Source organism: Motacilla alba, chromosome 2 (assembly GCF_015832195.1).
Source record: "Motacilla alba alba isolate MOTALB_02 chromosome 2, Motacilla_alba_V1.0_pri, whole genome shotgun sequence".
NCBI classification, from domain to species: domain Eukaryota; kingdom Metazoa; phylum Chordata; class Aves; order Passeriformes; family Motacillidae; genus Motacilla; species Motacilla alba.
In genome coordinates this window covers 142,068,276-142,094,253 of record NC_052017.1, presented here as the reverse complement: position 1 = coordinate 142,094,253, position 25,978 = coordinate 142,068,276, and the positions used below count along the sequence as shown (strand labels likewise).

The window sequence follows — 25,978 nt, the reverse complement described above, 5'->3', positions numbered from 1 at the left end:
ATCACTCTAAGACTTTGCTTGTGCTTTGCCCAGACACCTGGAACTGTTCTTAGTTTATGGTCTCTTGCCTTCTCATCCCCACATGCAAATATAGTTTCTTTAACACCTATCCCTTCTAAATTATAAAGTTGTAATGTCAACGAACCTTTAAATATTAGCCTTTTCTTTACCCAGTAAGCAAATACTAGGTGTGCCCTTTAAAGTCAACAAGCAGTAAGACAATGTCTTTCTGTCCAAATTTTTGGCAAATATCCTTGAACACTTCCTAAACTCTAAAGCACATGGTATTTTATGTGCAACTTCAAGTCAAAGATCATATCAGACAGTGCTCAGCTTTAGAGTTGAGGCCACAGCCTCCCCCAGATGATGACTGCTGCTGTTCCCCGTAACAAAACCCTCAGTGGCTGCAGATGGCTTTCCTTGGTCTAACCATTCTGCAGAAGTGATGCGCTCCTTTAAGGGCAGTGATCTTTCTGCTCTTCTCCAGCTCTCACTTGCAAACTGCAAGCAGCCCTTTAGTAATTTCCACATACAAACTCTGGGATCAATGAGAGGTTTGAGTCTATTGTGTCAAAGTGCAACCCTTAAAAGGAGAGTTTCATTACTTTTCAAGATAATGCAGATCTTTCTAATAAGTCTTCCTGAGCACTTGTGTGATGCTTCTGAAATTGCTGCTTCTGCAGGTCTTTTAGCACTGTGAGAAATTCACCTCATAGGAAGTCCTTCAAGAAAAGTAACTCTTCAGGCTGCTTGCACAGTTGTCATGGGAATTGTGTAACCATAGGCACAAACAGGAAGGTATTCTTAAAGAGATTGTGGCAAGAGGTATTCACAGGTGCCAAATTATGTAGCCAAGCAGGACTGAAAGTATTATTTTAAAAGTTTAGAGTGAAAAGCCTAAACTAAAAAAAAAAAAAAGCTGTGTTCCACTGCTGACTTAAAATAAATTTCATGCAAACCTCAAATACAACTTTAAAAGAAGAAACTTTGCTTTCCAGACATGATGCACAGATCTAAGATAAAAAAAAAAAACAGAGTGCGAAATTTCTAAGAAAAATAGCCTATTTATGGACACACTGCTCTGTGTGATCCCCAAAACCCACGGCAGCATATATTTATCAGAGTTTTACACCATTTTTGTGTGCATTGTATGAACAGTCTTCAATCAGTAAGGCAGAGGCTGTTGAATGACTGGTTTAGGCTGCAACTTTTTAGGGGTTTGTGGGTAAGCAGCAGCAATAACACTACAACAGCATTTCTGAATCACTTAACCCAGAGCCTAGCACAGGGGAAGGCACGGAGTGTGATTTAAATGGCCACTGGCCCATAGTGCGTTTACACCAAAACCATTTTAAATGGTCCCAAAAACCATCCTCCTGTTGAGCACATGGGATATGTGCAGCTGGTGTAAGTCTAACGTTCCCTGTGCTTGGGGAATATGACACGAGTCTCAGCCTGTCATTTGGAGAAGCCTGAGCTGGAAGAGGACCAGGATGCTCCACTGGCACTGCCACAGTTCTCAATTTCCTGTAGGGTAAAAGGCAGTGCAAGGTTCTCAATTTCCTGTAGGGTAAAAGGCAGTGCAATCACAACAGAGTTCTTCACTCAACTATGAGCACAGATATTTTCCCTGGCATCCCATGGATTATGATGCTTTACAGTTCATAGGAGATCAATGAAATGGAGGGGTGGGCATCTCACAGCTTCAAATGGGCGATAAATTCACCTTAGTATAAAGGACAGTGAGAGGATCACACCAACCTACAAAAACAAGCATTATCTTTTCCTATTTATCACCACATTTCTTGTCTCTCACAAAAGTCATAGCCATCTCCCTACAGACTGCACAATGTATCCATGACTACATGACACTCACCTACGTATCAAACACCTCCTACAGGAGTATCAAATATTACATTGGAGTATCAAGATAGGACTGTATCTATGGATGATTTCATAAGTCTTTGCTAATATTCTGGCATTTATAAAAGAAATAATTTACACTTTTTCCAAGTATTTATTGTTAACTGCTGGTGAGAGTTTCCTTTCTGGAACATCAGAAGACAGAGATCAGAGCAAACTCAGAAATACTATTCCTAGTCTTGCCCAGCTAGACTGAAGAGTCTGAGTGCAATATCCTATATGTGAACGTGTGTGCATGCCTGGATATGTGCGCACCAAGAAGTGCTTTAAAATCCTATTCTGGCATGGGACAGAGAGACATAAAATAATTTCCATTTCTTCTGGAGAGTCTTGAGAAATATTTTTCACTGATTACCCTCAAGTTTGGGCAGATATAGTTTTCAATTTGTTCTGCAAAATGCCTTTTTACTTTTTACAAGCTTCTTGGTGGCTGTGGACCCACAGATACATTGTCTAGACCGGTAAATTCCATGGCTGGGTGCAGCTGGCATAGAGGTGCTTTCATTCTTAAGGATCCCAAGCACATCATAAACTGTTCACAGAGCTCACACCCGGCCTATCATTTAAATACAGCCACTGCTGCAGTGGAATTCAGCAGCTGCTTAATGGTTCATAGATCGCTCTTGTTCCCAATTAGGCCAGTAGCAATCTTTCTGCTGCTTTCAATCAGAAGGTTCTTGTGTGCTAAGCCAGGCATGTGCTTAAGTACCTTGTTAAACCACAGTCTAAAGGCTTAAACTTTCTCATACAGCATTCATACTGGCTTCACTGGATGCAAATCTGAGCCTTCAGGGAGGAAATAAGTAGAAAGATCAAATGAAAAGACAGAATTTTAGGTGGAAGGAAAATAGGGTGAAAGTGGAGTACACACAAATGGTAAAGCAGATGATCCAGATGTTCCCTGTCTGCTCTAGCTGGGCACTTGAGACGTCAAAAAGGGGCCAGTTTCATTCTTAGAACAGTTTCTAGTCTCATAGGGGGAAATACTTAGAGAGGTAAGTAAAGAATGACTGTTAAACATGAGCTGATGAAAACACTTTGAAAACTCTCTCTAACCTGATACGATTGTCCATTGCAGTAAAAAACATTTCCTGATTTTCTAGTGGAAAGTGTCCCTGCCCATGACAGGGGGTTGGAACAAGATTATTTTTAAGGTACTTCCAACCCAAACCATTCCCTGAGTCCATGATTCTATAGCCTAGTTCTCATGGTCTCCTGCAATAGTAACTCTCAGTGTCTTCTGTACCAGGCATGAGCACACAGGGAACAAATCTCAATTACTCAGTTAACAAGAAAGTTTTAGGTAAGTTTTCACCTATACAGTCTTCCCCTGTTTGATCAATTGCACACTGTACTTCCTTCTCACTTATTTGCTGAGAGAAGATCCAATTGCAAAGTAGCCATTTATTTCAGCAATGGGGGCCTTTGATAACCAACTGCCACAGAAAAACTCACTATTTTTAATTCCCTCTGTATTTTCCCCCTCCCCTCAATGCCTATTTATTTTCTTTCTTTTTTTATTATTTTTAGTGAATGAATTGAGAAGACAGACTGCAGAATCTCACTGATATAGCACTCAGCTCAATAGACATGATTTAAAAATACTGGTGTTTTTTTTTTCTTCCTGTATGACTGTAGAAATTTTTGTAATCCGTTTCAGACAAAAAGTAGAACTTCCTGTCAAATGTGAAAAAACAGCTGCTTTTCAAAACAGTTTGATTACTCATCTTTCTCAAAACCTTTTGCTGCATGAATATCTTAAACCAATAATCACAATTAATTGATGTGAAATTAAGATGTTACAGTATAAATTTGTGATTCATACAAACTAATGGGAAATTTACTCATGCTTATCACCAACAAAATACGCCTCAAATTAAAAACTATCTGGTTAGAGACTGGCATTCATTGTCGTTTTTAGGGCATCTAGAAGAAGGCTTAAGCTTGTTGCATACCTTTATATGCAGCTAAAAATAACAAACTTTAATCAGGAAACATTGGAAATACTTATAGATGTTTAATTTATGACCACATCACCATGAAATTATAAACGTGGAAGCAAAAAACAAAGAAATTACATTTGTTAGGAAGTTCTCAATACTTTAAATGAGAGAACTATTTGAGTAATATGTTGAAAGGTTTAAGACAAATTATTTTGTTCTGGAAATTTTCTAAAGGGCATTTTAAGAAATTATTAACTTCAAATACTGGAAAAGCTGGAACTTTTGCTGCAACATGATTTAATTTTATTAAACTTGCCCTTCAGAGAAGGACTTGGAGAAAATACCTTGTATTGAGGTGTCTGCATGCCAGCTTGGGATAAAATGTATTACAGCTATTGAAGACTTAGGATTTTATTTAATTTCTTCACGTAGTTTCTTAGTTAAGTCAGACTTCCAGGTACAATTTTGTGGTTCCATGCCATCTCAAGGAGATCATGAACCTGCTTGAGTGTGTTCAGAGGAGGACAATAAAGTTGATGAGAGACTGGAGCACTTCTGCTTTGAGCATAGACTGAGAGAGATGGGGTCATTCAGACTAGAGAAGTGAAGGTTCCAGAGACCTTATAGTGACCATCCAGTACTAGAAGGAGGCGTACAGGAAAGGTGGGAAGGGAATTTTTAACAGGGACTGTGGTAGTAGAACTAGGGGTAAGAGTTTTAAATTGAAATAATATGGAGGGTAAAGTTAAATGAGACATTAAGAAGAAATTCTTTACTGTGAGAGTGACAAGGCACTGGAAGAGGTTGCCCAGAGAAGTGGTGGATGCCCCATCCCTGGAAGAGTTTATGGCCAGGTTGGATGGGGCTCTGAGCAACCTGGCCTAGTGGAAGGTGCCCCTGCTCATGGCTGGAACTAGCTGATCTTTGAGGTCCCTTCCAACGCAAACAACTCTCCAGCTCTGTGACAGGTTCCTCGTGGCATCAAGGGGGCTGTGTTTTCAGCCACATTGCACTGTACTTAACTGCATTGCAAAGACTTCCTGCAAAATGTTTCCACAGTGCTGCTTTTACATTTTTCACTGTAAAAGTGGGTAGCTCTGGGGAATGGAGAAGATTGCACTTATGAGGAGGACACGGTGAGTCAGATCAGTAACGAAAGATTTCCAGCTGTTCTGTACAAACTCCCTGAATATCACTGATCCTTGTGAATATTTTAGAATAGCATGCAAAGAATAAGTTAAGTAAATGTTTTTAAAATTTAAGAAAGACTAACAGAAATCACTAGGATATATTGTCTTTTTCTTGTGTGTATCAATCCATTCCAGGCACTTATTACTTTGAAACATCATTTGTCATCACAAGTCAGATAGGAACTTTCCACAACTGCCCCATTGTTGTGGATACCTTCATTCTTCTTCTCTTGCTCTATACCTGCCCAGCATGGTCAGACAGAGCAGGAACAAAAAATTAAGAAATGTATTGACAAACTTGAGAAGATATTTTCCCGGCGTACTGCCAGCAGAAGTTTAAAATTATCTGTAACTTTGGGGAGAAGGAGAAAACATCACAACCAAAGAACAAGTCTCTCTCATTATTTCATGCTAACAATCTCGTTTGATTTTAGTTTTACTACAAACTTCTGAATTCTAAATTTTCACATGCATCTTAAAATTGAAAAAGGTAATCTAAAAAGACAGGAAGATATGTACTTTAGTAGATACTTTACTGTGACCCAAGAAGTGCGGGTCACTTCACGGTTGTTTCCTGAAATAAACATTTTGCTTGCTCAGACACAGTCATTTGTCATGAGACTTTTGAGGTGCCTGAACAAGGTGTGAGAAAAAACTCTACCTGACTATAGGCCAGCGATCCTAAATTTGGTAAAAACTTCTCACATTATTTATACTAAGATAAAGGCAAGGCATCATATTCAGCATAACTACCTTAACCAATTCCATTTTATTCACACCTGCTTTCTTTCTTCTTATAATATTTTCTGGTTTTCAGATATTTCAACATTTCAATTCTTTGCCTGTGAAGGTGTGGAAAGACCAGAGGAGGGCAGGCAGAGTCTGGAAAGGAAAAAAGCAGAAGCTAGAAAGATGCTTAAAATATGTCAAAGAAATCAATAATCCAACTGAAAGAAGAGAGCTTTTGTAGCATATCAGGGAATTCACCTTGGCTTTCCACACAGAAAGAACCCTGAAGCTGAATGCTGCCTCTTCTTACAGTTGTGTTCAATTAACTAACATGAGGCAAGGTGACAGCCAAGTTCTTCACTTCTTCACTTAATCTTCCTCCTCCTTGGATTCTTATTCTAGAAATATCTAAAAGTTGCCTCTGTGGATTGATTTCTCATTTTAAGGACACAAAGTTTCTGGTTATTTATTACACTGCAGTGGCAGATACTTCAAAGAATGAATCAGGCACAGACAGCCCTTCTTTTTCATTTGACGTATGACAAGACAAGTAGTGGACAAAGAGATCTCTGGGGGAAAGAAAGGTGGGAAGGATCACTGGGAAACTATGACTATAAATGCTTCTGGTCTTTGCATAACTCCAAGGAAAAAAGGGAGAAGAAACCCTTCCATCTTTGCTGGCATATTTTGAACAACCCAGGATAAGTAGGGAGAATGCCTTTCTTCTGAAGAATAAGGAGGTATTTCTCAGGGTGGGTTTCAGAGGTCACATGGTGAGAGGTGAGAAGAGACAGCATCTGTTCATCAACCTCTGGATTTAGAGTTTGCTTAATTAAGATGTAAGGAAGGCAGTCATAGGTCTCTTGTCCTCTGGAGAACAAAAGACAGGGCATAGACTGCAGGAAGTTTGGAAGTTGAATCACCAAGACTCTCTCTAGAGGTGGTGACACTTTCTGTCTAAAGGTGCCATAATGCTTCAAACTACAGCTAAACCCAGAGGTCCCATCTAGGGGTCATGGCTTTCTTGTGGTAGAAGCTCCTCTGCTATTCAATACAGGCAGAAAAATCTAAAAGTGGGCAATGGAAAAAAAAATGTGACTCTTGGGACATAAGGCTGGTATCATTAGGGGAACAGATGTTTAGTCTTTTGATATCCAAAACCAGAACAGTTTGCAGGAGGAGACTGAAAAGAAGACAAGCTGTAGAGTTTCTTGTGTAATGAAAGCAAAAATACTTATGGTTCTTTACTGTTCACAGGAACTAATAAGTAGAATTAGTTTCCAAAGTCAGGAAACAAGCAAAAAGAAAGATCATAACCCAGAATGAGTAGGAATACTCACATATTTACTGTGTTTTGGTTGCTCCAGATAAATGTTAAGAACACACTCAAAAATAGCATCTTACTCTAAAAGGCACACTTTTTACTCCCATGTCTTCTGCACATAACTTTCTTTTCTGGCTGAAGCCTCAGATAAAGTCTACAAGCAAGATTTGACAATTTTGTAAAGCTAAGCTAACGTTAGGTGAGTATGTCTTGTGAGTCGTGAGTAGTAAGTGAGGAATGTCTTGGGATAAAAAGCACAAAATGCTAAAGAGAACACTCAGAACCAGGCTTCACCTGTATCCTGCATAGTTGCAGACGGAGTTTACTATTTTTACATCTGTTCAGAATTTGGTTTCAGGTCAGGATAAAATAAACCTGAGCTGCTAATAGTTTATGAGATCACTGAGAAGACATCAAAACATTCATGTCTATGTAAGCTTCATCCCTGCAGGAACGGGACAATTATTATAACCCAAATGAGTTTCATCTCCATTCCATCTCATGTGCCTGGTGTGCATGCATCTAAAACCATTTAGATTGTTGTCTCTGTACATTAAGAGAAAAAAATAAGCAGCTCCACAGGGAGGTTAATCCTTCTGTGATACAAACCTGTAAACCTGTCCCCTGTGGGGATGAGACACCCTCTCCATGGGTGGGGAAACTGGCTTGGTGTACATGCATTACTTTTACCCTACCAATACAGCTGAAGGAAATCCCATCAATTGTTTTTCTTAATTAACTACAATTGAATATTATTAGTCATCTTCCACATATAACTGGAAAATACTGCCCATATACTGCCCAGTTTCTAGTCCACCTGGCATGTATGAAAGATCAAACATTGTCTTTAAATCTGGATCATCCACTTTCACATTAAGCCACCTGAATTACATCATTTTAAAAGAAAGTATAAGCATTCAGCTAGAAGCACTTGAGTTTATTCCTTCAGAAATGAGAGATTAGCAGCATCAGACTAATAACTATGCACAAAACCAATCATTTGAAAGATGCCATGGCAGAGAACTGTGACAGGAGCTGGATTATACAGTCATAAAAACTTGAGAGATTTGTCAAGGGAATGTATAAACCCAGAGTTGTTCCTATTTCTGTTCAATTTAATTTCTTAAGTATGCCTGTTTTTCTTTCTAACATATGATTCTGTCTCATTAAAAAAATAGGGAAAGAAGCATTTTATTTTCTCTCTTTCTTCATATGCATATTAATAGACCAACACTATAATACATGAGTCTCATTTTCTGTAGCTTGCTGTTGAATTTTCACATATATTGCTAATAGAGGTGGCAACGCTGCCTAAATTTGAAGTTGTCCAACACTTCTAATAAATTTTTATTTTCAGGGGCTTAAAATTCTGTCAAACTGTAAGCACTCAGGCTAAAATTTTCCAAACTTGTTATCTGTCTTAGACTGAATTTTTAAAGACACTGTTGCTCAAAATACCTGACCCATTTCTCAGAAAGACAGGTAACACTCAGTGATCACCCATTTCAGACAAATAAAAACAACTCTTTTTTGGAGTAACACTGAATATGTTATTTTGTGTGGTAGAGATTCAAAATGTAACAAGTGGAAAGTGATGTCAGGACTCAGGATACTTTGCAAGCCATTTCTGTCTGTTAGTTGTAGCCTTTTAAAAGGCTCCTGAGTTTGTCCATGCTCAGACAAGAGCTGAGGCAGTTGGCAGCTGCATGCTTAGAAATTCCTTCCGCACTGGTTGTGTTTTCCTGCCTGCTGCCAGCTCTCAAGGCCAGGAAGTGTCTCTTTCTTTCTCACTCTTTGTGTGAACTCAGTGTTTCCTCTGCTGATGGCTAAGCCTAGGTTCTCTGAAGGAGGATACAACCCAATGTGTATCCAAGAAAATTCAGCTCAAAGAGAGTTTGGAAGTCAGGAGTGGCATCCTATAGTAGGACAGGTAGTGAGAGAGAAAATGGAACAGATGTATCTGAAGCTTCACAGCTCCTAAACCCCTCAGCAAGCATTTTGTGCAACTCCACAGGGAAAATGTGCATTTTTGTATCTGCTAGTGCCGCTCAGCAGAAAGCATGAGAACATCACCCAGGAGTCACAAAACTAATCCAGAGAAAAGAGGTCTCTGCAATGGATGCAAAGGTTGCTGTGTCTGAAAGGGTACCTGTGCCACTCAGTTGCTACCTGATGGAATTTATGTTTTGTTTTTTTTCCTTTTTCCTTTATTAAAAACCTAGGAAATTAGCCTCTTTCACCTTCACGCACAGACACCCTTTTGAAAGAACCCTGACATTTCAAAGTCATGCGCTCAAAACTTAGAAAATAGCAAGTGAGAAATGAAGTGCAGTTAAGTGCCTATCATAAAATAAGAGTTTTAATGCAAAATTTTAACTACATTTCTTCAAAATAAACATGTTGCAAGGTATGTGCACATATACAATGGACAAGTTAGACTCTTAACTAAGTCTCTCCTAAATTTGTTTTGAATGTTTTAGGCTCTTCCTTTTCTGCATCCTGCTCAACACCAAAGTTTGGCAAAACAATTGACTTCAATTTTGTAGACATGCTTACATTTAAAATCCTAACTTTGGACAGATTTGCAAGAGATGATAAGCATATTTTTCCATTGTTTGGCTAAAATCATCCAACAGAATCTCACATAGTGCATAGCAGTGGAGATTTTTGGTTGTTATATGGTACCAATTTCGCCCAGCACCAACACTGTTGACTTTATTTATTCTGATGGTCAATTTCCCCATAGCTCAGCTGAGAAAATCCACACCAGTAAATATGGAATGTATTTTACTCATTATCATGGTCTTAATAAAGTTTTTTCTAACTATTATACCATGCTTTACTGGAGCCTTTGCTGAAGGTATAACAGTGCTTCAGAAATTTCCCTTCTACAGGACCACGGACCAGCTCAAAGAAGTAGTTTGGGTCATCAAGTAGGGGTTGGATCAACAAAGTGGGGGTTGCAAAAAAATCCTTGGAAATTAGGTCTTGCTGAGAAAATTGTCCTAGGGCAGGGCTGAGGGCCATGCAAGAAACAGTCTTTAGAAAGGAGGGGAAGAAAATGTGACCTCGATCAGTGGAATCAGTGGAATCAGTGGAATCAGTGTTGGTTGGTACAGACTTGATGACTTTGAAATAATTTATTTTTATGAAAACAATATTTTTACAGGCATTATATACCATAATCCAATAAAAGGCATCACATCCTCTACTGAAGTTATTTATTTCCTTATGTTTTGGACAGTGGACACAGCAACCCAAAAAATTCGTATTTACATAAATAAAAGCCTTGAATAATCCTTTCAGCATATTGAAGGTGATCTGGCCCAAGTCTACACAATGAACCATGCATAACATCTGTCTTCATCTGAGAACATACTAAGAATTTATGGTACTTCAAATTGAGCAATGTTGAGATATTGGGTAAAAATAAATACATTATCTCTTGGACATGTTCTTCACTTGATGTCTAATTGGAGCACTCTGACATGCAATTCACAAATAAGGAAATGCAAGGACTGTTTTTCTGTAGGAAATATTTTCATAAGATTTTCAAAATGAAATATGACAGTACTGTAGACAAGAGACTACTGTAACTTGTTTGCATATGTTGCCCTAGAGACTGATGCCACAGTTAGTAGATCAAGATCTCATAAGGAAATATAGGCTAAAAAACCCCCAGAAGGTCTATCTATTATAAGCAAAATGTACTTAATTCCCCAGGAGCACAACAAAATGGCCAAAGCAAGATATAGATACAAGAAATTCTATGGGCATTTTTTCTTTTGGTTTAAAACTCTAATTGGTTCCTCCAAATCTATCATTTTCTATGAGAATGCCACCTTCCCTTGGCAGATTTTCCAAATAAATTACATTATCCTGATGTACCAGGACCTATCCCACTGTTGCTTGGACATATTGCAGTTTATTACAATATGCAAAACAATTCTTAAATATTTATATCATTACCTTTATTATTTTTTCTCTGTACTTCTAATTCTTTGTTTATTGCATCTAATAGATCTGCAGAGATGAGTCCTAAATAAGGTCAGTAATACATGGATTGTGCTTTCAACAAATAAAACTGCTCAATACTACATCATAACAGCATGGTTTTAAGCACAGCCTTGAGCATCATTAGAACCAATGTGACTTTATTTAATGTATTTGCATTTTGCTTTTTGCAGCATGCAGATCAAGTGCCTCAGTATTTCAGTACTAGAGATCCTTTCTGGTGTTAAAGAGTGTGTTTAAATCCACTTACATTTTTTTCCTTTTCCAATTAGAGATTAGTAACCACCAATTGATAGGAGAAATTTTCACCTTGAAAAAGAATTAAATAAATGTGTGTGTCATCTGAAGCTGATTAGAAGTCAAGGGAAAAAAATATGCATTTAGGTTACCCAAAACTTTACAGTCTGCAGGTGGTGGCTGCCGGGCACCTAGATCCACTCTCTGCAAGTGTATATCCTCTTGCCTGCTACTAATAGCTGGGACACATGTTAAGGGAACAGTGAGTGTACCCACCAGTGATACACATCTAGTACTAGAAAAGTTCTTACTGGCTTGTGAGATAGTTGAATTTTATTTTCCTTTTTTCTTCTTTCTGTGGGTTGTTTTGGTTTTTTTTGGTTTTGTTTTTTTTTGTTGTTTTTTTTTTTGTTTTTTTGTGTGTGTGTGTGTGTGATTTTTGCTTTGTTTTGTTTTGTTTTATTTGGATGTTTCTTCTAAACAGTTTTCCTCTAACCCATTTCCCAGGGAAGAATAATAATGCCCTTTCCCTTGGCTAAGCAGAGCTACTTAGCACTTCATTAGTCACCGTGCTATACACACTTCCCAGCAGGATTGGGAACACAACACACTTCTTGAAATTGGGCTGTGCACTGACTTTTCATTGTGAGGAGAACATCGTTCTCAGTTTTATATATTCTCCATCCTTTTCTCTGAAGAGAACTGAAGGCACAACCAAAGGGCATTAAAATTATGGAGAGCACTAGATAATAACAAAATAAAATTGACTTGGCTCAGATTCTTATACAGATAAAGGTTCTGAACCTGCAAAGGCTTTGATGACTCCTGGCACTAGCTGGGATAAAAACCCAGAGAAGTGTCATTTGGGATGCAGGCAGAAAATAATGGGCATTTTGGAGACGTAACAAAAATTGTTAATAGCTGAACAACATAGAGGAACTTTTATTTAACTTTTCGTAATAAGTGTTAAATATCCTGAGAAAACGTTTCCAACATGATGTATTTTTTTTTTGCTTTCAGCTGTCAGGTTTGCAGCCCGCCTACAGGACAACTGGTTTTCTCTGCACCATGAGCATCTTCCTGCACCACCATCATGTGCCAATGTCCCTGTGCTACCACCACAACCACGTTAGCAACCATGTCCTTTTATTTTTTACTGTTATCATTGTATGTGGTCCTAATCATAAAACAGAGGGCTTTCTAATTCAGGAGGGCTTCATCTGCTTAAACACAGATATTTGCAATTTAGGTATCAACATCTGGCTAAACATACTTTGGTTTTTCAGTACAAGTGTGAAACTTGCAAAATTGTTTTATTGTGACAGATGTATAAATTCTGCAATTGCTTTCCTCAAAGTTCCTAAAATTCTGATTCAAATGCTATGTTACTGTAGCAAACAGCATACAAAGAAGGGAAAATGGGACTAGTAGGAAAAAACATGTCACAGGGTACTGCCTGGAATATATTCTGACCTCACAACACACACATTATCTCCCAAAAACAGTAATGGAAATTTTGCACACACATTAAGGCATAATATATAGCTAAGCCTTTGACTGCTTTGATATGTATTTATGAATGTAGTTATACATTTATTCCCTCAGCCAATTTAAACACCTGTGATTGAGAGTTTAAATTTATTCATTAATACCTTCAAATGGAGAAAACCAGTATGGAGACAACATTCATTTAAAGAAAAACAATCTGATTATATAGTGAAATACATCAGGCATAAGGAAATAAATGAAGGTTAATATTTTTTATCCCATTGGGATCAATTGTTTGGGAAAAAAATTTGCATGCTAAAAATTTATGGTACAATTATAGATCAGATATAAGAAAGGGTACATGTTGTTTTGCATAAACATTAATAGACATAGATATCTAGAATGTGGAATTTTATAACTACATCCCTGCAGATGTGAAGAGTTTTGACTGAGGCACATCATATAAACAAAAACAAGCAAAAGTATGGACACATCTTTTAATTTATGTAATTGAATTTATTTGGACTAGTTTTCCCAATTTCTTTGAAATCACATTGTGAATTATTGTGAAATTAATATGTTTGAGAATTAGAATACTTTAGATTAATAAACCAATTGAAAATTGAAAGCAGGCTGTAGATCATGGACCGTACCACCTTCTCTTAGAATTGCAGGTAAAACTTGCTGCATTCTAATATACTAACTATTATTTTGCTTTATTTTGACTATTTAAAGAATCATACCTAAAGGCACTAATTTAGAAATAAATAAAAATATAGTAAAAACTGCAGACACATATCTAAAACAAATCAGAAAGATTTGACATCAGATGTAATGGACTTTTTTAAGTCTTCCATCTATAACTTTGTCTTTGGAATTTTTTTAGATTTGAAGAATTTCAATTTGTCTTCTCTGCAGCCACAACTTTAAAACACAAAAGTTAAGCCTTCACTTGCAAACCTGTTTTTTTTTTTTTTTTAATAAAGAAGAAGAATTCTTTTCCTGGTATGAACAACCAATCCAGACATTAAAATCCCCTTGTTAGATAAAAAGGCAAGTACTAAGATGTGAATGCTGTGCTTCTTTGGGAGTTTCTAGAAGGTCAAATTTCATCAACCCTGGCTCTTTTGTTGCAGTGTTGATGATACATCCTCATGTTATGGGCATGCCAAAATGCTGAAACACTCCAAAACCGATCAACTCTGCTATCATAAAAAACCTCAAATGTGTGTTTTTAATGTCAGGAAATGATATAATCTCTTTTACAGCTCCCTCATAACAAACTGACCCAATTTGAATGTAATAGTGATGTTCCTGAACTTTGGATGGTTTTTGTTGAAAGGGAATTTCCAGATTTGATAGCTCTGAAGCTCTTTGTGCTGGGCTCAACAGCCCTGTCTAGTTCACAGTCCTCCAAATTGCAACAAATCAAAAAAATTACCCAAGCATGACATTGGAACCTGTTGCAAAATATCAGTCCCAGCTTCCCCAAACATGAAATGAGTTATTAGATCACAAGACTGTGTTTATTATAAAGATCAGTTCAGTTTGACAAGATTTGTCTTAAATCTTTTTCAAGGCCTTATTTCTTTTATTTCAATGTGAGTTTTATGCATATGTCCACTGTGACTTTTCTTCCAGTTCAGTTCACCTCTTTTTTTTCTCTTCTCATTCCAGGATGTGTGAATAAAACCTCAGTCTGCATCATGTTGTTTCATTTGGTTTCATAATGAAAGGAAAATTTTCACAGAAGTTAATGAAATTTTCAAATCAGACTGATAAACCTAAAAATGAAATGTGAAAGTGTTTTTCATGAGAAGCTGGAGAAATTTGAAAAAAGAAAAAGCACTGAAAAAAAGGCTTTGAAGAAAAAGTTGGAAGGAACTGAAAAAATATTGTTTTGGTGTGTTTTTTGCCTAGACAAAACAATCTCATTCCTAAATAAATTTAAGTTAAAAGAGAGAAATGTATTTTTGATCCTGAAATATACAACCTATGAGAGTTTTGTTGTTAAAAATAGGTCAATTTTATTATGAATAGTTTTACAATAAAAATCAGTTTTGTCTTAAAAGTGAGGAAGATTTATTTAGTTGTGGGGTTTTTTTCTTCATTTGAAAGTGATGAGTTTGGAAGCAATTTGCAAGTCCTGCAAATACCTGATTGGTATTCCTCCACAAATAAATGCATAACCCAAAAATTTCAGTCTGGTACATGGATGGCTTTGAAACATGATCAGGAGCAAATTAGCCAGTTTAAAAAAACAATCTTAAGTGTAATGTAATTGTTGATATAATCATATATCTTACCTTCACTTCATGATGCAGAAGAGATTCAGATGTAATATTACAGAATGAGTAGAATCCAGTCATCCAGGCCATTCTATTTCAACTGGAGAAAGGAGCTTCTCATCATCAGTGTTGAAACATAGAATTTTTGTTTCACTGACCTGTAGCAAAGACAATGGCTTCATTGTTACTCAATTTCTGTGAAGTGTAACTGACTGCAAAATTCAAAGCACTAAAACATAGTGTTTAACAGTGGTGCTCTCTTGCTGTGCCCCCACATATAACCACAACTGCAGAATACACCACTGTCAAAATTGATTAAATGCACTCTGAACATTTAACTCTGCTTCAGGCAAAATCAACCAGAAAAATACAAGTTTTTTCCTCTGTTCCTGAGGTGATCAAAATCAGGTGAGAAAGCTCAGCTGGCCTCCAGGTCTCCCTGTAGAGATTAGACAACAAGTGGGGTACTTGTGTAGGACAGCAGCAGAAAGTGGTCATCACTGGGAAAGTTGGTTTAGGGCTCTTTGCAGACTAACATCTGCAAGATTAATTGTGTAAACTTCTAAGTGCCAAATACTACATTGACTGCCTCTACCTAAAGAAAACCCAAGTCACAAGATATGTGAAAATATATTAGTTAAAACACCACTAAAATAAAATGCTCCTGGTGTGCACAAGACTTCCCTCCTTCCCTGCTTTTTTAAGTAAGAGGATGGAATTGCACACACCAGACAAAAAGGATGCTAAGCCACAAACACATAAGAGAATCAGGATGTCCAAGCTTTTTCCACAGCTATATGAGAGGATTTCTACCAGTAAAGACCTGTATCATAAAGTGTAGAACAGAGGGTCTTTACTCAAAAAGCAAAGAGTATGCAGAGATTTTAACTTGGACTGAGACTCATAATAAATTTCTCAATACATTTTTCCAGAAGGATAAGATGCAATACAAATGGAAAATTTATTGAATTCCCCTATTTTTTCATCAGCAGGGTCTGGTAACTGTTCACTTTGTATGTGTTAGTACACTGTTTCTTTTCTGGGGAGTTCTAAGCAATCTTAAAGACAGGAACTTCAGTTGGCAAGGCTGAATATTTCTTCTCCTTCAGACATTCAGATCCTCCTCTGAAGGTAATGAATTTGGTTAAAAGATTATGGCTTTCCTCTAAGTATTAATAAGAAAGAACAGTGAAGAATATGAGCCTTTCAAACCTAAATTCAAGCTGCATCCCCAGACTGTTTAGCACCTGAAACTATATTATCTGAGTGGACTTAGTAAATAAAGTGACAGTAAGAATAAATTTCTTTTCCTCTTAAAGCTTTAAATTATTTGTATTCCCTTCTTTTCTTAAGTTTTCTTTGACATTCACACTAATGTAATTACTTCAACAGCTGACATGCTCAAATAGCAAAGATTTGAATAGGTACTGTGTATAATTAGAAGAGGAATGAGTTTGACCTTGCTGACATAAAGAAAAATCCAGGAGGGCTATGAGTAGATACATATAAGAAAAATAGACAGACAGGTTGAATATAATTCTTTAGTAGAGTAGCAGTCAAAAAATGGAGGTATGTCTTGCTGAATGACATGGCCCAGGTCAAGATCAGCCAAACAACATGGAACTCTGAAAGAAACAGGTATCAAAATGTCAAGTCAAATTAGTCACTGGAATCAGTTCTGCATAATGGCTGGCTGTGACAACTGAGCACTTGAAAATGTAAATAAAAAAAACCAACTTGCTCCTCTGTAGGTCTTAAGGGTTAAAAACACCTGTTTACCAAGCTTGAAAAAGACAAATTACAGCCAATAAGCAAGTTTTAAAATAATTTATAAAGAATTAATCAGAGAAACAAGATGCTTTCATCCTAGAAATCAGTACTTCTACTGATTCAAGGGATTTGCATGCAAAGCCAGTCTTCTCCATGACTCACTCCCATGCTTCATTTGTTCTGTTGTGAACTGTGAGGTCCTGGTTTGTATTCTCCCAAATACACCTGCAGAAGTGCAAACACCTTATTGCACACGCCAAACGGGCAGTTACACGCGCAATCACTTGCTGGCACAAAATTGTTCACATTGAACACAAAACAAATCACAGTTCCTGTGCAATTACTTTGAAGCACTTATGAGCACACATATGGCATGTAGAAATTAATTATAAAAAAATTCTTTGAATAATTTTTTTCCCTGTAGATATACAAGAACTACTAATAGAGTACGTGATGCCTGTTCCCCACTAGTTTCCCGGATAGCTGCACAGGAGAGTTGAGATCATATTAAGAAATTCATACACTTGCTGAATAAATCTCTTCTGCTAGACCAGGAGCTTTGCCATGGAGTTTGTCTGGCATGGTCATGGTAGAGAGTGGCTTCTGTGAGGACCTGGCAGAAGCTTCCCCTACATTTCACAGAGCCAGTGCTGAGCAGGTGGGGGCTCACAGGAGACTGTGACCCCATGGGAAGCCCTGCTGGAGCAGGCTCCTTGCAGGACCCATAGCCCCATGGAAAGATGAGCCCACACTGGAGCAGGTTTGCTGGCAGAACCTGTGACTCTAGAAGACCCTGGCTGGAGTAGTTCATGAATAACTGTAGCCCATGGGGAGGAGACCCACTTTGGAGAAGTTTGTGGTGGACTGTCTCACATGGGAAGGATCCCATGCTGGAGCAGATGTGAGGAGCCTAACCCCGAGGAGGAAAGAGTGGCAGAGATCACGTGTGATGAACTGGCCACAGCCCACATAACCCATCCCCCTGCACCACTGCAGGGAGGAGGGAAAGAAAATGAGGCTTGAAGTTGAGACCCGGAAGACGGGAGGGATGAGGGGAAGGTGTTAAGATTTATTTTAATTTCTCATTATCCCACTCTGATTCAATTGGTAATAAATTTGTGTCTCTTTTGCCCATGGTGGTAACTGATAAATGATCTTTCCCTGCTCAGCCCATGAGCTTTCTTTTATATTTTCTCTTTCCCATCCAGTTTTGGTGGGCACCTGCTGTCCAGGCTGGGTCAATCCACCACAGCAGAGTATCCAAAAGCTGAAGAAGAGTGAAAGTATTCATGATTTTGAAATCTTTTAGTAAATGGCCTGCACTAAACATGCAAATGCAGAAAGGGTAAAATCTCATTCTCCAACACAGAGGCTAGAAAATATACAGCACAATATCAGCTTACTTTCCAAGAAATTAATATTAATATTATCTTGATTTGAAGATGCAGCAGCTCATGCTCATTGAGTTCCTCTTGGAAAGCTGAAGTTTCCAATTGAAACTCAGTCAAAGCTGACAGTTTATCTGTGGTCTCTTTTCAGGCTACTGCTATGAAATAAACAACTGCATCCCAAAAGTGAATAAGTGAGTAAATATTTCCAGAAATTATGTTTAAGTGTCTCAATTCTTTGTCATTCAAGCAAAGTGTTAATAGGACCTTGAAATCAAATGCAATTTTTTATCACTCTTACAATGACAAGAGTGTACAAACATCAAAAAAAAATCAAAGTACATACACATTAAATAGGAAACTAATTATAAAGACAGGAAGGAAGCAGACCATTTTAGATGTTGAATCAACATCATAGACAGAATGTTTTTTACTGGAAAAAGAGGGAGAAATAAAGAGCAATCTATCAGGGCTTCCTTACACTTCAATTTTTACTTGGCCAGGGTCATGAGCTGCATATATGATTGCGTATGCAGCAAGCTACCTTCAGAGCTCTTCGCCTTCCTTCTCCCAAAAGATGTTGAAACACATACTGTCATCCATGACCTAGCAGAGCAGTGGTCTGAAAAAGAGAGGAATAATTAAAATTGGAGAAATCAAATAATCTCATCCTAACTTCTCTGCATGAGTCAACACATAACAGAAGTCTCAGTAATGTTGAAGGTTGTGGAGCCCCTTAGAAAATCTTAATAGAAAAACCTTTGTCCCCAGGCAAGCTTATTTGCAGACTTTACAAACATATGCTCCCACAGAAAAGCGAATAATGTCATGAAAACCCAGATTCTTCTGTTTCTGATGCCACAAGATCATGCAAAGAATTGACTCTGTAATGGGCAGGAAGAGTCTATGTAAAAATGAGCATGTTTGGCAACATCTGTAAAGCTGTGTATGCAGTTAAATCATAGCAGCCATTCAAGCACCATTTTTACCATAGCCACAGCAACATGTGGATTTGAAAAAAAAAACCAGGAGCAGGACATAATGTGCTGCAATATAGGGGCCCTTCCTTGTTGTCTTCTTTTCCTTCTGGTTCAAGTAATTAAAACGAGCATTGGTCTGACCCTGCTATGTTTGTTTTGAAGGAGCTGAAAGTCCCACCTGAATTTGGTCTGTTTTTTCTGCCTTGTACATTGAGAAAGCCCATAATTACAGTTCGACACCTTCTCTTCATCAGTCTTTGAAACTTTCATAAATTTTAGTGCTGGATTTTTGTATGAGGCATGTTTTTCTTTTGCCTAATAATTCCCTTAAGCCACAACCCCAGGAGCCTATTCATTGCCAGCACCATGCAGGACAATGGAAAAAACAAGAAGCCTTAGTTTTAACCAAAGGCTGGTCCGTGGAACCAAATGGGGAGCAAAGCCAGCTGTGTGACCCCATGTGGGCTCGTATTGTTGACTCTAACCCTTTGCAAGTTGTACAGATCCTTTTTCAGTACAACACACTATCTAATAGAATAGGTGAATCCTAATCCAGTTATGTTCATGGTTTTAGATAACCTGAGTATCAGCTGTGTGTCTGAGATAACCTGAGTATCAGTTGTGTGTCTTGGTTCTCTGACAACCCCTGCCTGTTTCATAAATTTCATAACCGTTATTTATTCTCGGAATTTATTTTGCTGTGAAGAAATTAGTTCCCTTCAGAACAAAGCCTGGGTGTGCCTGTGAGTCCAGAGAGTTTGTGGGAGGGAATTCTGCTGGAATGGCATTGAACAAGCATAGCTTTTTCTTCCCCGTGCTGTCCTCCAAGTTGCCCCAGAAAACTCTGCATGTTCATTCCTGCTCTTATGAAGCACCCGAGGGCATAAAATGCATGCCCTCAGCAGCATGCCATGGAAAGTCCACTCCAGGAACCAGTTAAAACATTTCTCATAATTTGAATGGAAAAGCATCACTAAATTTTGTGAGAATATTACAACAATAGCAGCAGATGCACTTAGCAGTGTTGAATTTAACTACTAATTCTACAGCATTCCATTATCTCATTAAAAGCTCATGTTTTGGCACTAATGCAGCCTCTGCAATGAAGCACCTGAGCAGAGGTGTCAGAGAACAGGATGAGAAAATCCTCATGGCTAACATGAATATGCAGAAATACTAGGCTGAAATGTATTTGCATACCTCTGAATTCCTTGAAAGACAACCAAAAGCACCTCATCCAACTCTGATCTCATATCACTTTCACTGTTTTGAAACTGTGTTGACTCTGCTGGCTTGATGTTCAAATGTATGCCAGTGTAAATAAGAGAAGATTCTGGCCCAGGGTTTTTGATCCCTGTGGCTTAGCAAAATTACTAGAGAGCTGCTGGAAATGAAGGCTTGGGGAACACCATAGCCAGGCTGTATCCTTCTTGTTGTCAGGCTGTGCAAGGGACAGAAAAACCCTGAGAATTATCAGAGATATTACAAAAGCAGTAGACCTCCGAAAGACACATTTTCCCTGTACTTTTTTCCTGCATCACCTATCAATAGAAAGGGTTGGACAGGAACATTATTATGGTGGAGATTTGCAGGAGAACTTCCTGGAAAATCCCAAATAAACTACTGAATTATAAGTGACAGGTCCATGCCAAAATTGCATATAGGTAAAATCATCTGACCTCATTTAAAGCACACGCTTCTGTGGGGTGACAGATGCATTCCCATGGAGTCAATGAGCTGTGATGAGCATATGCAAAGGGGATGGATTAAACAAGCACAGCTTTGAGGAAAACACAAATCTTTGGGTTTTAGTTTGCTGGAAGCCTTTGGATGAGATTGGATCTAATCATCCTCTAAACCTGATTTCACCTGTGCCTCCTAATATTGTTGTGTTCTTTATTCTGGAGTAATAATTAGAAAAATACATAAACACATAGCCATGTTTTAACAAGAAACATGCAATTTTAAAACTATCAGAGAAGGGAAAAAGAAAACCTTGCTCTTTCTTCAACTTGTAGAGAAAAGATACAGGATTTTGCTTCAAGTGTTACTGAACCATCTGTCCTTCAGAGAAATCTTTCTAACTTTGAAACTTTTTCCTTTGACCCATCATAACAACCCATTGTCTCTACCAGAACAAGAAGTTATGCCATTATCTGTAACCATAGCAGCAGCAGGAGAAGGCAATTGAATTTTCTGGATGAAATGTATCCATCAGCAAGCATTGCTAAGAGCTAAAATGTTGCTGTAAGGAAAATCTTGGGAAAAGGGGACAGATTTAGATTTTTTATGGTTGTCATGAGAGGTGCCTCTTTGTCTTCCAAAACCACAAAAATGCTGCTAGAAGCAATGTACGAGTCTGGTTAACTTTTTACTATGCCAGTCACCTGAGTAGCACTTAAAAATGAGGTTGCTAGATATTTCACATCAAAAGACATTAAGACTGCTGCATTCTTAAAGTTTTTGTGGATTTCATTTCAGAATCAAATTTTATATTATTTTTCAACATCTTTCTGCTACTTAACCTGTAACTTAACCTGTAAAACTACGTTTTACTAAAGACTGAAAATGGTTTTGCTATCACAGTGAAGCTTTCCTAGTGACTGGTTAGAAGAATAGATGCATTCAGCTGAAACAGTGCTAAGAATAAGAAATCAAATAGTAATGATCAGGTAGTCATTTTTTTAATTATTTTTTTGTTTTCTAGGGAGTGTTTTAAGTAGCCACATAAGCTAAAATGTATATACATTCAATATCTTCTCACAGAAGACATAAAATACTCGCTAATTTTTAAAATTCATTTGTTTAACATTCTTACCAGCAGTCTACCAACTTCCTCAAGAAATGATTTGTGCAAAGCTTCCCTAAATAGGCAAAAAGGATATAATCACATCACTTTGGAAAAATGTTGCAGATAAGAGAGGTAACAAAAGATTAACCATTTCAATAACCATTAACCAGGATCATAACTTATTAGCCAATATGGCTCTTGTATTGCACTGATAGGCTTTTCTAGAGACACAGAAGGTACATTCCTCTTTAGCCACGCCACACTTACATCAGCAGGTCTACCCAAGTAATCTTTTTTCCACACCTTATAGACTTAATATCTCCCACAGATATAGACATGCAGTCCTTGTTGAATGCAGTTCCTCTATTTTATCACCATGATTTCTCAGAGACTATTTGAGTGGCCACAAACCACCTGCTTTGGTTATTGTGAGAGCCATTGCCTTGGTGCTGTCCATCAGTGCACGCAGACACAATGTTTTTGTGAGATGAGGGGGACTAGCTGAACTGGGAAAGTAAGCAGCAACAACACTCACAGAGTAGATGGATAAAAATAATAATTAGAGTCATATTCTGATTTGTCTTCCAGATCTTTCCACCAGATCTGGCCTACTGTGGATGGTGTACTCAAGTCAGAGGCACAGTTTTGTCCCTGCTTTATGTGCTATTAAAAAGATATGTAACTTAAGATCATTCAGAGTATAAAGCTATTCATTCTGATTTTTTTTTTTGACATTGTCATATCCAATATCCAGAAACCACTTCACAGTGGAACAGAACTGTCTTTTCCTAAAATGTCATTTTATAGTTCTCAGAAGGAGGCAATTTTGGTTTTCCCCAACCTTGCTTGCATTTACAACCTGTGGTCATATTTCCAATTGAAAACATGTGGCACAGCTATACCATGGCTGAGAATGCTTGTCTACATTATGTCCCATTCTTCAAAGTTCAAATATTATCTCACATTTAGTCTTACAATCTTTCCACCATAACAGAGGCATCATTATCTACACGGACCCTGCCATTTCAACTAGTAAAATATTGTTGTTTACATATGTAAAGTCAAACCTCTGTGCTGAGGTTAAGGTTATCTCACAGGCATTCACAAATGAGTAGGACTGTATGTAAATAATAACTGAATTCAATCTCAAGAAACAGATATTCATCTCAGGCTGGTAAAAGTGCTGACAATCTTCTCCCAAATAACTAGGTTAAACCCATGAAGGCAAAAGAACACAGAAAGTGGAAGGAAAAGGTAGCACTAACTATCAGATGGTTGACATAGTGTACTTCTCTTTTTTTCTTCAAATCATGGTAGACTACACTAAAAACCCACATGTCCCTTTAACAAAAGGCTCATCAGAGTAAGCAGGATGCTCTTTGGTTTCCTGTTGCCTCTGCTACTGCTACCCTTTGGAAAAGGAGCTGTCCAGCAACACCTTGGAATGTCTTTAAAAACAGTCCAAAAAAGAGATAAAAAGCAACCAGGGAGAGCTTTGAGCTACCTGCAGACATTATCAAGAGAAGAAAAGTGAACATTAGATTCTTGCTTTTCTAGGTGAGGCATCATGCTAAAGGTGAACTGAAGTAATCTGTCTCCTCAGACAGATAGACTGGAAAAAAGAAACCCCAAAAACTCATATAATTTTTTTCACATTTACAACAGATATACAGGAAAATTTAAAGAAATGTCCAGTGTTGTTTGTTGTCTGAATGATGATGCAAGGTTAGTGATGCACTGTGGTACTTCTGTGGATACAGAACAGCAATTGTGTTACCAGAGGATTTTAAGTTCTTTTTTATTGTCTTAAAAAAAGAAATGGAAGACCAGGAACCCCAGTATATGTGTCCACTAAGTCAGTCTAAAGTCAGGAGAGAGGAGATACATCTCACTGCAGTGTAGACTTCTATATCTAAACTTCTGGCCATGAGCTTTCTTCGTAATCAATAGAGAAAAGGCCTGTAAACTCAGAAAACTTTACGGTGTAGCACTCCTTATCCTAGAGAATGCAGAAGCTTTTGATCAGATCAATCACAGTCTCAACTCTGTTTTCTCTATTGGATTTGGCTACAGTGAGGTAACTATCTCAGACACAAACTCATAGTGTGCATAGCAAGAGATAGATACCTCTGCCAGGGGATTTCATGTCATCTACAATGTGCTCTGTCAGAAACTTTGCTTGGGAAAAATATGGCAAAAAATACATAGGAATGAGTCAAAGCAAAAGAAATATTAGTATAAGAAACAAATATCTTAATTGTTATCTGCTGTTGAATTTATTCTCTTTTTTGGATTGTCTTCTATTTTATCATCCCTTTTTTGATAAGGCTGTGTTCTAAGAGATAAATCTTATGCCGGGGAATATTTCTAAGACGTGGGATGAAAGGCACAATGATCCAAGTCACAGATAGACACCAGTCTTCAAGATCCTAAAAGTTTTCAAAGCATGTTAACACAGTTAAAACAGTATAGGCACTACTGAAAATAAACAGTAGTATAACCTCCTGTTGCTGGTTGATTTTTAAACATTTTTTTCTTAGCAGTGGCACTATATCATTCTCTTCTCTTCATTTGATTAATCACAAAGGGCAATATTTTCATGCCTGGAACCGGGCCATCTTTTTAATGTATGTTTTTTATTATATTTACTCAGCAGTTTGAATTAGAGAAGATTGTCATTAGAGCTCCATTCCTGCATTCCATCAGATAAACAAAAAATTATCTGGGTTGATTAGGTTCACCTTGACAAAAGGGTCAATGTCTGAGGCTTCATCTGACAAATTCATAACCATAGACTTCAAGGGGAATATTTGTTAGTAATTAACTTGAACTAGTTTCTAGAATAGGAATTTAAGGGCTTTACTTTGGTATTGTTTATCAGATCAGGCATCTAAATTTCACTGACTTCTCAAAGAGGTGAGCATGCAGAATGCACAATATTACTGCAGTGTTTTCCTTGGGATATGACCTGTGGGTTTGTGACTCCTAATCAGCTGTATGGATTCCTCAAACCACTCTTAGAGTCAATCTGAAATAGTACTCACCTGCTATTACTGGCAAAAATATAAATAGTCATGAAATTAAAAACATATATCCATCCATAACCTAGAAATGTTGGATAATTCCCCTGAACCTTGTTACATTAATTTAACCAAATAGTAACAGAATTCACTCATAGTTTACCAGATCTTAATATGTCAAGAAAATAAGTTAGGTGTTCCTCTTTCATTGGAGAGGCAGAAAGAAAATTCACATGCATAAGCACTCATATACATATACACCCACTCTTACATACCTTTTTTTCCCCCAGAAGATATTTTGTTTGGACTGAGAGTGAGCATCTGAGCCATCATATGAGAGCATCATCAGATATTTCCAAGTTTCCGTGAAGGTTCATAATATTTTCTGATTGTCTGCACTAGAAGGAAGATCTACCCTTGAGAGTGAAAGGAAAGAAGGAAACAGTTTTCAGGATGCATTTGTCTTAAATTCCAAACTGCTAAAAAAAAAGCACATTGTTTATAAAATTGCACAAGCCTGTATGTGTTCTGAGAGCAAGAAACCTGACTTCCTTTCTGTGTAGATTTCTCAGCCCACAAGCTGTTTCCTTAGTAAAACCAGTTTATGACAGAACTGTTTAAGTGTCTCCCAGAACAGACTGTGGCACAGCTTTGCACTCAGAGCCATCGTGTTACTGTACCTTGGCAGCTGATGGCTTTCACCTCCTGCATTCAGCACCTTCCTAGACTGGGTTGTTAACAGTTGAGTTTCTGTGTGAAATTCTGGCAATCATTTGCAAAAAGCCAAAAGAGTGATTTTTTTTTTTTTTTAAGCTGGAGCCTAGCTGGATTTTAAGGCATTCTTATTCAGGCTTTCATTGCTGGCCTGAAATTGATTAAGAAACTCAAGCGAA

The 25,978-nt window shown here is 37.7% G+C and overlaps 1 long non-coding RNA gene across 3 annotated transcripts in view; it reads right to left on the bottom strand.

Annotated features, from left to right (window-relative positions):
• LOC119698049 overlaps positions 1–25,675 on the bottom strand; it is a 38,667-nt gene extending 12,992 nt beyond the window's left edge. Inside the window, exons 1-3 of one of the 3 annotated variants that reach the window (XR_005256043.1) lie at positions 25,361–25,675; positions 18,776–18,916; positions 15,155–15,294 (exon numbers count right to left, since the gene is read on the bottom strand). This is a non-coding gene — a long non-coding RNA (uncharacterized LOC119698049). The remainder of the gene's footprint in view (positions 1–15,154; positions 15,295–18,775; positions 18,917–25,360) is intronic. The other 2 variants (XR_005256045.1, XR_005256044.1) reach the window with 2 other exon arrangements.
• Positions 25,676–25,978: the final 303 nt, after the last annotated feature.